The following is a 13412-nucleotide window of genomic DNA, read 5'->3' on the forward strand; positions in this document are numbered from 1 at the left end:
GATGTTTATAGGGTCTGATACATCTATATATCACAGCAAAAATACAGTGATTATGAACTAATTTGTGTTTCAGCTATTCTTTTTGTGGTTTCAACCAAAAAAATCCCCATTGATCAATAAAATATCCTTAAACACAATGTGATTGGTCCAAATGGAAGTGAGTTAATATTCGATCTAAAATTTTGACCCAAATTGAATATAGATTAAATTCGGGTTGCGTTGAACTGGGATCCAAGCTAACTTTTTTTGCAATCATAAGACCAACTATAATATCAAGAAAAGATTAAAATATTAATTTAATTCAATTGATATATTAATATGCATTATTTTGTTGACTAACATATTAATATTACTTCGATCAGAAACTTCAAACGCATCTACCCCAAATGCAAAAAAGTTGTAGCTGGTTGGGCCAATTTCACGTAGTTCTACGCCCCACCGCGATACATGCACTCGATAAAAACATCATCATCGTTATTATTATGTCATTTTTTTTGCAATATAAATTTTCTTGAATCTATTTAACTTAATAGAGTAGACCGAATATACTCAAAGGTTAAATACAATGAATTTTCTCTTCATGGAATGCCCTTAGTTCTGGTGTTCCTTTGAGTGGATTGGAGCTTAGAACCCCATGAATTTGTTTACCATGCAATGTACTGTAGCTAATCCTACTCAAGAAAGTAGGATGTCAAAGCCTCAGCAGCAACAACAACAAGCAACAAGAGAAATTGTACCCTACACTGCATGGATCAATGTAGTTGTATACAATGCCAATCATCTAATTTTTTTCTCACGAGACTCATCCTCATATTCTTATCTCAATGATTGGCTCATTGAAAAAAGATGAGCTAATTGACATGGCTTATAATTTGCTCAAGGCTGCTGGTTGTGCTTGTTCCCAAAATTCCATACTTGGCACCAAAAGGCTGGACAAACGGTCCCAACAACATAGGAAGAGAAAGCCAGAGACCGTGGTCGTCCAAAGCGTTACAAGACAACCGTTGGGACTCATGATGGCCTTCTATTTTGTCCCGCTTTCAAAGTTCAAACACGAAGGCGCGCAGAGAACATTCGGTGATGGGGAGAGGAGAGAAGAGGCACTTTTCCTTCATGCAGAAACCATCTTGAAAAATAGAAGAAATAAAAAGAGAGGGAGTTTTTGGGTTTTGCGGAAGATTCCTGCGGGCAGAGGAGGGAGGGAGAGAGAGAGAGAGAGAAAGAGGAGGAGGCGCGCCGTGGTCATTTGAGGGGCATTTCTCTCCGCCTCGTCTTCTTGTCAGTATCTCGGTTCTAGGTTTTGGGCCTTCTGGTTGGGGAAAGTTTGGATTTTTGAGCCTTTATTCCTGGAAATCTTGCCCTTGGCGGTTTGGTTGGAGATTGTTTTTCGAGGTCTTGGGCCGTTTCTCTCTGAATCTCTGCAGGCATTTGGGTTTTGAGAGCGGTGGAGTTAGATTCGTGGTTCTTTTGCGACATTTTCCTTTCCTTCATTTAAGTAGAAGGGGGGGGGGGGGGGGGGGGGGGAGAGAGAGAGGAGAGGAATGGCTGGAGGTGGAGCGCCGGCGCCGAAGCCGGATGAGTTGGTGCCCCACCCGGTGAAGGATCAGCTGCCCAATGTTTCCTACTGCATCAAAAGCCCACCTCCATGGCGTCAGTTCCACTATTTCTTTTTAATAGTTTTTGTGATGTTTTTCCTTTCGTTTGCTGTTCTTTTCTTAGATTTATTTCATTCAGGTTTTTTACCTTGTGGTGGTTGAGGTAATGAGGCCTGCCATAGTCTCCATTTTGGTTTTAGAACTGGTTGGTGCTATTGGGAAAGATGCGATTTTTGTTCCCTCCTTGACTCCTTCTCTACTAGAATCTGAGTTGGGTGCATCTCGTTTTTCTGGCAAAATTTCACAAATGGTTCTCTATTTTTACTATTTGAGGGTTGCAGAGACTTTCTGTTAGCTAACCATGCTTTCCTTCAATTTTGTTTCCATTTTTTATGTTTCAAAAGTCACTTATTTTCCATTCAATGCGCCTTTTTTAGGATTTTTTTTAGCCCCTGGATTTGCGTTTTTCTAAATGTTTTACCTTTTTATCACTGAGATATTTGATGCGATGGGAGAATGCTGATTTGATCTTGGTGTTGTTTGCTGTTGTTTCTGATGCAGCTGAGGCAATTCTTCTTGGTTTCCAACATTATCTGGTTATGCTGGGCACAACTGTCATCATTCCCACTGCACTTGTTCCTCAGATGGGGGGAGGCAATGTGACACCAAATTCACAATCTAGATATGAATCTTTTATTGAATTATGTAGATTGTACTATATCTCTGTAGTTCGTTCCGAATGTTTTTATCTAGCTATCAAAAAATTCTCATCAATACCTGTTTTTCTTGGATCTACTAGGTTGAGAAAGCCAGGGTGATCCAGACATTGCTGTTTGTGGCTGGATTGAACACTCTCTTCCAAACCTACTTTGGAACTCGCTTGCCGGCTGTAATCGGCAGATCATATACCTTTGTCGTGCCAACCATCTCTATCATTTTGGCTGGTCGTTTGATATTGTGGATCCTCATGAGGTTGCCATTGGACTCTTCCATCTGATGATGTTATACTCTTTGGATAATAATAGACTGTTACATATGATCATCTTGCAGAAATTCCTCCATATCATGCATGGAACCCAAGGTGCCCTAATTGTTGCCTCAACCCTTCAAATCATTGTTGGTTTCAGTGGCCTGTGGCGCATCGTCACAAGGTTGGTATGGAATTAATATTCTTTGTTAAAACTATTGTTATGAGTCATTGTATGCTAATTTATGTTTATTAGCATAATTTTAGAAATCACGTAATAACCTGCATCGCCCATAATATTTTTTTTATTAACGTGATTCTGTATCAACCTCTATTATTTTTCTTTATTAGCATGACTTTGTTAGAGTAATTTTAGGGATCACATAATAACTTGCATCAATCAGTAATATTTTTCATTATTATTGTGATCCTATATCAGCCTATATTATTTTTCTTGTATGAAGTCTGTACACAGGTATATAACCCCTGAGATATACCGAATATGACGGAACAGAAAAATAAAATCATTTTTTTCTTTCTCTTTTTCTCTTCTTCTACAAATATTTTAACAATGTTTTCTTGCCCTTTTAAAATATGTGTACAGATTTTTAAGTCCACTAGCAGCAGTTCCTCTGGTCGCGCTAGCTGGGTTTGGGCTCTAGGAGCTTGGTTTTCCTGCGGTAAGCTGTTAATTATCTTCACATAGGTATCATATGCAAATAGTAGTGCAGGGGACCTCGTGAGAGTAATGATTTTCTTTGTCAAGCTTCTGGTTACTCTGGATTATACAATCATGAGTCTGCAAATGCTGATATAAAATGTGATGAATACCCAGGTTGCCAAATGCGTCGAAATTGGTCTTCCGCAAATAATTCTTTTGATAATATTTTCACAGGTATTCTAGACTGAGGCTTTCCATTCAAACATAAAGAAGCATCAAAATCCACTCACCTATTTGTTCTCCAACTTGCCTCAACATGACATGCATGTCTGTTGCTAAAATCTTGGTGGTTAGTATCAGAGACTCATTCTCTTTTTTGTATTATTTTATTTTTGCACAGTACATACTGCACGCTATACATGCGGAGAGGCCTGTATTCGATCAATTTGCTGTCATTTTCTCAGTTGCAATTGCATGGCTTTATGCATTCTTGCTCACTGTTGGTGGAGCTTACAGGCATGCAGCACCGAAGACACAATTGCATTGCCGCACTGATCATTCTGGACTTGTCAGTGCAGCTCCCTGGTATGCTTTAATCACTTTCTTCATTGAGATGGTCCCTGAATATGAGTGATTCTGTAAATGTATTTAAAAGACATCCTTGTTATGGCTGTAATTCTATCCTTTGATATCTGTATTTTGGATTTTTGGAACACAATGTGCAGGATAAGAGTCCCTTATCCTTTTCAATAGGGAGCACCAACATTTGATGCTGGTGAAGCTTTTGCGATGATGGCTGCTTCATTTGTTGCACTTGTAGAGGTTAGATTGCACTATGTTTTCATAAAATTAGGATACTAGCAAGTCCAGAACTGCTATACTAAACAGCTTACTGTGATTGACGTATTTTTTCAATACGTTGTGTAACTATGCAGTCCACAGGCACTTTCATTGCGGTTTCAAGGTATGCAAGTGCAACACCAGTGCCTCCTTCAATTCTCAGTCGTGGTATCGGTTGGCAGGTATAGAGTTAAACAACCTTTTCCATTGAATACATTATTAAATATTTTATCCAACAGTTTGAACAACTCGAGATCATATTAATATTCTGATTCTAGGGGGTTGGTATCTTGCTGGATGGATTATTTGGAACTGCAAATTTGTCCTCAGTATCAATGTAAGGCTTAGATGACACATTTATTGACATGTTTTAATAAGTAGACGGATTCTTGCCTGAAAGTTTCATGTTTAACTCTGCTGCAGTGAAAATGCTGGTTTGCTAGCCTTGACACGTGTTGGAAGCCATTGAGTTGTGCAAATATCTGCACGATTCATGATCTTCTTTTCCATCCTTGGTAAGCTGTTCATATGTTGGTGCCTCTTGCTACAAGGTTATAAATATTTGATTTCTAGGGAATTTTAGTATCAGTCAAATGTCATGGGTTTTAGCACAAGCTAGTAAATACTTTTCCGTGCCTGGTTCTAATATATCAACTTCATAAATTGTATTATAGTAATTGAAGATTATATGTATGACATGTTCAAGAGCTACATAGAGCGTGTACATAACTCTTGAAGAGGCACAGTTGCTTATATTCTTTGTAGTCTTTATTTGAAATTTTGGATACTAATTGAAATGGATGTTCGTACAACATATTTGAAGTCTGCCTTTTCGCTGAAGGAATTTGTGAAATTTGTTCTCATGAAATCATCATGTGAAAGTGATGAGTTTTTTATTATTATTATAATTTTAAGGTACCATTTAACTGAATATATGCCCATTTGATTGGTTGATCTTTGTGATTGCTAGTAATTCTTAATCATGAGTGTCTGACTTGTGTCATTTTACAACAATTATTTTCTTGTCATATATTTTGCTGTTTTGAGAAAAAATGATTCCTCTTATGGTGGTAGAAGATCGTTAGAAATGATATACATGTCACATAGCAGGAACTTAGATTTAGTATCCTGCATAGTTGAACCACCAAAGTTGACTAACCAATTTTCCTTATATCATTCAGGAAAATTTGGAGCAGTTTTTGCATCCATTCGAGCCCCTATTGTTGCAGCTCTTTATTGCCTCTTCTTTGCATATGTTGGTAAGTACTACGTATTGAAAATAGCTTATCATCAATCTATGACAAAGCCTTAAGTTGCAGTTATATTATTTTGTGGTTCATAAAGTGCTGCTGGCATGCAAATACAGGTGCTGCAGGTCTCAGTTTCCTTCAGTTTTGCAATCTCAACAGCTTCCGAACAAAGTTCATCTTAGGATTCTCTGTCTTTATGGGTCTATCAGTTCCACAGTACTTCAACGAATACACCTCCGTGGCTGGTTATGGTCCAGTTCACACTCATGCAAGATGGGTTTGCAAAATAGCCATTCTCAAGGAACACTCTCATTTTTAAATTTCTGAAGTTATTTGGCACTGTACTGATGGTTTGTTTAATTTTTCCAGTTTAATGATATCATTAATGTGATATTCTCTTCAAAGCCATTTGTTGCTGGCTTTGTGGCATTTTTCTTAGACAACACCCTGCATAGGCATGATCGTGCTACTAGGAAGGACAGGGGTTATCATTGGTGGGACAAGTTCCGGTCCTTCAAGACAGACACCAGAAGTGATGAATTATACTCATTGCCATTTAATCTCAATAAATTCTTTCCATCTGTCTGAGCTTGCATCGAAGGTCTTACTAGGAATACATCTATCTTGTCCATTAAGAGTTCTTTGGGTGACACCATAGTGTTGATTTCTCTTTTTTCTTGATCCAGGGAAAATCTACAGTATAAATGAATCCTAATCAATTTGTCTGTTGCATTTTTCATTTATTATATGTTAATTTGTACCTGTGATAGGTGACATGGATTAAATTAGGAAAATCATTATGCATTTTCAGCCCCTATTATCGATCTTGCTACCTGCCCCTATTAGGAAAATTAGGAACACCTCTTCCATAACCTTTCTTCCTTATTGTATCTACTAAATAATCTCCCTTGAATGTTCTCATATTTGAACTGATTACTTGTTCTTCCTGCCCTTTTATTTATTTTCATTTTCCGTGTTTCTCCATTTCTCTTTCCATTAAAAAATGAAAAAAATTACTTTTAATAGATTCTTTTTCTTGTGCTCTGGACCTAGTCTTAAGCTGGTTAAGAAGTTTTTTGGGTTTTAAGATAAAATGAACAGACAAATATAGATGTATGTTTGGCTGGCTTAGAAAACTAGAGATAGAAAAACATAAAGGCTAATATTAAAAACTTGTGACGTATACCTACTTCAAAAGGTGTTCATGGTGCCAGTCTGCCAGATGTTCTTTTGATAATTCAGGCCACCTATTCTACAACTTAGTTTCCTTTGAAAGCTTCATCATTTAATTCAATGGGACCAGCCTATTTGTTTTGGACGCTTAGGCACCTAAGGCATGAATTAATGGACAGTGTGGCCTTCTCGTGCTGATGCCATGATGCCATTTTCCCATTTTGGTGGTTCATGCTGCACAGATATAACTCATAGATTCAGATGGTGGAATGACTAAGCAGTGTGACATTCTTGTACGTATGCATGGGAACAAGAAGATACTAGGCATTTTTGCATTCTTTGACCATTTAATGCGGGATAGTGGTAATGAAACTGAACAGTAGATGGCTGAGGACTACAAAAACTAAGCGAAATCTATAAAGAGAGAGTTGACATGAGAATACAGTTTGTGAAACGTAGACTTGGAGGATGGAACCAAATTCTGAGTTATGAGCAAAAGATGAGAACAGATTTTTTTTTTCTTCTTGTTTTGTTCTTTTTCTTTTTTAAATAAACCGTAAATTCTCTTACTATAATTACTCGATGCTTGTACAAAAATGGACCAGAAAAGTTTGTCATGCAATGATAACTTGACTTTAAAATGTTTCATTCATAAATTTTATAAAGAAAAAATATATTTAAGAACTTTGTAGTTCATGCAGATGAGACATCAGAAATTCAGTTACTAATGTTTTTGAAGAGGCAGATAAATTTTATGTCGTTCCTTCATCTACTCCATGGATCACAGCCAATATCAGTTTATGATGTGGTATTTGCTATATAAATATGCTGATATGTATGATGCCGCTCAATAAATATTTGTTAATTTGTATGTTATTTTTTACTTTGTTAAACACAAATAATTTATGTTCAAAATATTCTTTATATTATGTCTCGTGCCCATAATAATTTATATATTATTTTATTTTCTTATGGTATTAAGTATTCTGCCGAATGTTCTCCCCGTTATTCCTAACCTAAAGTTTGCCATGCTGAGTAACTATGATGGCAAAAGAATTCTCACGTATAGATCAAATGAGAATAATTCCATGGATATGGGCAGGGAATTTACTTTGTTTACTTAATGCTTTCTGGTTGGCCTTCTGTGCCCCATTATTGCTGCAAGTTGCCTTACCAGGAATCTGATGTCAGTTCTTAATACGCAATACTGAGCTTAATCATTACATGAGGCCTTCTCAGTATGGTGTTGGGCTCCATATTTGACCACATTTTCCTGGGAAAGGACCCGGGTAGTAATGATGCTAGTCTCTTTCGGTTCTTGGGTGAAGATGACAATTTCTTTTCACTGCTTAAGAATGTTTAACGGCCTTCAGATGGTCATACGTATTGAAAGTTACTCAAGGCTCATTAATTTTCACGTCTCAATCCCCTGATTTTATCACTTCAAGTGGCTCTCGTTTTAAATGCCAGCAGTTCTGGTAGATTTGAGTGCCTGTAGATTGAATTGTTAGACATGCTTAATTCTTGTAATCTTGTTAACTATTACCCTTTTCCCCCTTTTTTTTGTAAAAGGAAGATTAGACATGATCAGTATATGAGTGTTGGGGGGAATAAAGTTCCCCCCAAATGACATAAATGCCCCTAAGAAGCCGTACAACCTCCGACCCCGGACAGCCGAAGTCAGCGTCCGACCTCGGAACGCTCGGCCACAAGACGACCGACCCCGAAACCTCCGACCTAAGAGAAATCCCGATGTCCGAGGACCGTACTCTAACACCCCTCCGGCATTTATTGCGCATGGCCGCTGTAATCTTCCGGCACACTCAACAATAAATGCGGATTTCCGGCTTACTCCATAATAAATGCGGATCTCCGACTTACTCCACAATAAATGCGCATGGCTCCTGACATCTACGGATCCCCAGCTCTCCACGGCAAATCGACCCAGCAGGGTCTAGTCGACTATGATAAGTCTCTGATCTCGGCCATACCGCCGACATCAGTGCAATGATTCGCCTGACCGAGCGCCGACCTGAACAACATGCCAAGCCGTACTACGGCCTCGCCCTATTACATCACAGGTAAACCGACCCCCGCATATAAAAGGGAGCCTTGGCCTCTCAAGAGGAGATCGGAACATTCATACACCCAAAAATCACTGTTTATCTCCTTCTCCCCACTATTTGCCCCCTCCCTGACTTGAGCGTCGGAGGGCCGGCGCCGGAGAACCCGGCCACCGGTTCGTGTGCAGGCACCCGGACGAAGGACGCCGCCAGCCAACGGATCGCCGCCCCGCTGCGAGGCCCTGCTGTCCCTTCTCTCCGACCGCCCCGGACGCAGGACGCCGCCCGCCGACAGACCGCCGCCCCGCCGTGAGGACTAACAGTCGCTCCCTCTCCTCGACCGAAGATTGCTCCCGGGTCCAATTTCCAGCAACAGTTGGCGCTAGAGGAAGGGACCGAGTAGCAGTCATGAAGTTGAGAAGTAAGGGAGCCTCTAACGTCTCCCGGCGTCCCCCGCAAAGTCCTGGACACTCCGTCCAGAATTCTCCAACTCCGGCTGACCCAGCTCCTCAGGTCCAGCCGGAACAGTTCAATGCCCTGGCACAGCAAGTCCAGGCCCTGGCCGCCGCCGTTCAGGGCCTGCGGCGCGTGGAGGCTTTACCGGCACTTCCCTCGCAGGCCCAGGCCCCGCCGGAGCGTCTCCCCAACGGCCCGGTTCTCCCCAGCCAAAATTTGCATGGCTCCTCCAGAGCCAACAATGGAGAACGAGCTTCTCCCCGGAGAGAGTTACCGGGAGAAGGTTTCGACCGGAGACCCCAACTTTCTGAGGCGGAGTCAGCCCCGGATCACCGTGAGCTGGCGCATACCACAGCGACAATCCCACGGGTGGGGGAGCTCGACCGAAAAGTCGAGCATCTGGAGCGCCAGATTGCGGCACTCCACAGCAAGAAGGCAAGACAGGAAGGGGACTTTGAGTTCACTACCAAGTCCCCCTTCTCCCGCCAGATCGAGGACGAGCCAGTTCCCGCGAGGTTCAAAATGCCCCAGGTGGAGCCCTACAGCGGAATCACCGACCCCCTCGACCACTTGGAGAGTTATCGGGCCCTCATGGCCCTACAAGGGTCCTCGGAGGCCATACTCTGCAAGGCCTTCCCAACAACCCTCCGAGGGACCGCTCGGCTTTGGTTCTCTGGTCTGAAGCCGAACACGGTGTCCTCTTTTGAGCAGCTCGGCAGGCAGTTCGCCACCAACTTTGCTGCCAGCCGGCGCCAGCGACGGACATCAGACTCCCTCCTGGACATCAAGCAGAAGGAGGGGGAGTCCCTCAAAGAATACCTGGACCGCTTTACCGCCGCCACATGGGAGGTTCGCGAGCTAGACCAGTCGATAGCCATGTCGGCTCTGAAGACTGGGGTCCGCTCCTACCGATTCCTCTTCTCCATCGAGAAGAGCTTTCCGGCCGACTTCACCGAAATGCTGGCCCGAGCCCGGAAGTACGCCAAGGCCGAGGAGGCAGTCGCCTCCAGGCGGGGGGCAATCGAGCCCACCTCGAAGAAGCGGAAGAAGCGCCGCGAGGAGCGCGGTCGACAAAGGAGCCGGTCTCCCCGCCGAGAGAAGAATCTCCCCAGACTGAGGAGCCCGCCCCGTCAGCAGGGGCGACCTCAGCAGAGGACACCTCCTCGTCCGAGGTCTCCACCACGGCCCCGGACGTACCAGGCGAGGTACGAGAACTATACACCCGTCAATGCTCCTCGGGCCGAGATCCTGATGGAAATTGAGGGTCGGGACTTCTTCCGACCCCCGCCTCCTATGCGAGACACGGGATTTCCCCGAAATTCCAGGAAGTACTGCCGCTTCCACCGAGATCGCGGGCACGACACGGAGGACTGCTTCCAACTCCGGGACGAGATAGAAGCGCTCATCAGACGGGGAGTACTGAACCGGTTCGTGAGGAACCGACATGAGGAAAGGAGGCCGGCGGAGAATGTCGCACCAACCGAAAATCCCGGCGGCAACAGGCCTATCACCGGCACCATCAACATGATTGGGCGGACCTCGGCAGGAACAGCCGCCCAGGGAGCACCCCCGAAGCGCCCACGCACTGATGAAGTCATCTCGTTCTCGGACGAGGACTTAGAAGGGGTCGAGACCCCTCACGATGACGCTGTGGTCATCTCAATGATTGTAAATAGGTTTGATGTAAAGCGTGTCCTAGTTGACAATGGAAGCTCAGCCAACATTTTGTACTACCATGCCTACCAAAAAATGGGGTTGACAGAAGGACACCTCCGGAGAATCAATGCCTCGCTGGTCGGGTTTACTGGAGATGCGGTCCCGGTTGAAGGTGAGGCTAGCTTCCTTGTCACAGTTGGCCTCGCCCCCCGGGAGAGCACTGTGAGGATGGACTTCCTGGTGGTCCGTCTGCTCTCGGTCTACAACGCCATCCTTGGGCGCCCAGGGTTAAACGCCCTTCGAGCCGTGGTTTCAACTCGCCATTTGCTCATGCGGTTCCCCACCGGCCAAGGAGTGGGCGAGGTCCGCGGAGACCAACTGGTCGCCAAGCAATGCTACATGGCGGCCCACACAGTAAAGCAACCAGCCGAGGCACCAGACCGCTCGATGGGCCCTTCACTGCCCATAGAAACCCTCGATGCGAGGGACACCCTCTGGAAGAAGCAAGTAGAGCCCGGTGAGCTCCTTATTCAAATCCCACTACAAGAAAATTTTCCCGAGCTAACCGTGCAGGTTGGCTCCGGCCTCGGCGCCCATGAGAGGAATCGCCTCGTCAGCTTCCTGCGGGACAACGCTGACGTCTTCGCCTGGTCGCCCGCGGACGTGCCAGGAATTGACCCCGAAGTCATGGTCCACCGACTCCAGGTGAGGCCAACCAGCAGGCCCGTAAAGCAGAAGAAAAGAGGCTCCGCCCCTGAGCGACAACGAGCTGCGGCCGAGGAGGTGGACAAACTCCTCGGAGCCGGCTTCATCCGGGAGGTCTCCTACCCGGATTGGCTCGCCAACGTAGTCCTCGTAAAGAAGGCCAACGAAAAATGGCGTATGTGCGTGGACTACACCGACCTGAACAAGGCCTGCCCAAAAGACAGCTTCCCTCTCCCGAGCATCGACCAGCTCGTCGACTCCACTTCAGGACACCAACTGCTAACTTTTATGGACGCCTTTTCAGGATACAACCAAATCCGAATGGCGCCAGAAGACGAGAAGAAGACGGCCTTCATCACCGACAAGGGCACCTACTGCTACAAGGTGATGCCCTTTGGCCTGAAAAACGCTGGGGCCACCTATCAGAGACTGGTCAGCCAAATCTTTAAAGACCAGATCGGCCGGAACATGGAAGTCTATGTGGACGACATGCTGGTAAAGAGCCAAGCGGCGGAACACCACATAGCCGATCTCAACGAGACATTCGCCAAGCTCAGAAAATACCAAATGAAACTCAATCCGACGAAGTGCGCGTTCGGAGTCACCTCGGGCAAGTTCCTGGGTTTCATAGTGACCCAACGCGGAATTGAAGCCAACCCAGAGAAAATCCAGGCACTGCAAGAGATGTCGCCTCCAAAGACAGTTAAGGAGGTGCAGCGGCTCGCGGGGCGGGTAGCCGCCCTGGGAAGGTTTGTTTCTCGATCAGCCGAGCGTTGCCTCTCCTTCTTCAAGAGCCTCAAACGGCCGAAAGACTTCCGGTGGACAGAAGAATGCCAGCAAGCCTTTGAAGAGCTTCGGAGCCTTCTGGCCTCTCCCCCACTGCTCACCAAGCCCCAGAAGGGCGAAATTCTTTACTTATATCTGGCCGTCTCCCCAGCTGCAGTAAGCTCGGTCCTCGTCCAGGAAGAAGACAAGCTCCAAAAGCCGGTCTATTACACCAGCCGGGTCCTCAGGGATGCTGAGACCCGATATTCTAAACTTGAGAAGACCATCTTCGCTCTCATCATCTCGGCTCGGAGACTCAGACCTTACTTCCAAGCCCACACGATAGCTATATTAACCGACCAGCCTATGAAGCAGATATTGCAGAGGTCGGATCGTGCGGGGAGGATCGCCAAATGGGCGGTCGAGCTCGGGGAATTCGACCTAGAATATCGGCCCAGGCCGGCTGTCAAAGCTCAGATACTCGCCGACTTCATCATGGAGTGCACCCTTCCGGACGACCCCGAGCCGCCATCTGAGTCCGTGGAGGAGACCCCGAAGCAGCCATGGGTCCTGCACTCGGATGGGTCTTCGACCCCGGGGGGCAGCGGGGCCGGACTTATCCTCACCAGTCCAGATGGAGTGGTGGCCGAGCAAGCTCTGCGCCTCGAGTTTCCGGCCTCGAACAATGAGGCCGAGTATGAGGCTCTCATCGCCGGGCTCAAGCTGGCGAAAGAACTAAAAGTGGGAGACCTGACGGCCTTCAGCGACTCCCAGCTGGTGGTGAACCAGGTCCAAGGAGATTTTGAAGCTAAAGAGCCATCCATGCAAAAGTATCTCCAAAAGGTGCGGGAACTCACATCTGCCCTGAATTCTTTCAATATTCAGTATATTCCCAGAGCGGAAAACCTCAGGGCAGACCAGCTATCCAAACTGGCCACCTCCCGCATGAGCGAGCTTCCCAAGGGAACAGCGCTCGAGTATCTTCGGGTCCCCAGCACGGAGGAACCCGAGCCCACTATGTGCATCGACTCCGAGCCAAGCTGGATTGACGGGCTCGTCTGCTATCTTCAGGACGGAACTCTACCTCATGACGAGACGGAGGCTCGCCGAATCAAGCGCCAGGCTCCCCGGTATGTCTTGTACGAGAATAAACTCTATCGACAATCATTTACTTCTCCCCTTCTCAGATGCCTCCGCCCCTCCGAGGCGGACTACGCCCTCCGAGAGGTCCATGAAGGGATCTGCGGAAATCACCTGGGGGGTCGAGCCTTGGCCCATAAG

At 45.7% G+C, this 13412-nt stretch overlaps 1 pseudogene; it reads left to right on the top strand.

Annotated features, from left to right (window-relative positions):
* Positions 1-1537: 1537 nt before the first annotated feature.
* LOC103710066 lies at positions 1538-6301 on the top strand (annotated as a pseudogene).
* Positions 6302-13412: the final 7111 nt, after the last annotated feature.

Source organism: Phoenix dactylifera, unplaced genomic scaffold, assembly GCF_009389715.1.
Source record: "Phoenix dactylifera cultivar Barhee BC4 unplaced genomic scaffold, palm_55x_up_171113_PBpolish2nd_filt_p 000544F, whole genome shotgun sequence".
Lineage (NCBI taxonomy): Eukaryota > Viridiplantae > Streptophyta > Magnoliopsida > Arecales > Arecaceae > Phoenix > Phoenix dactylifera.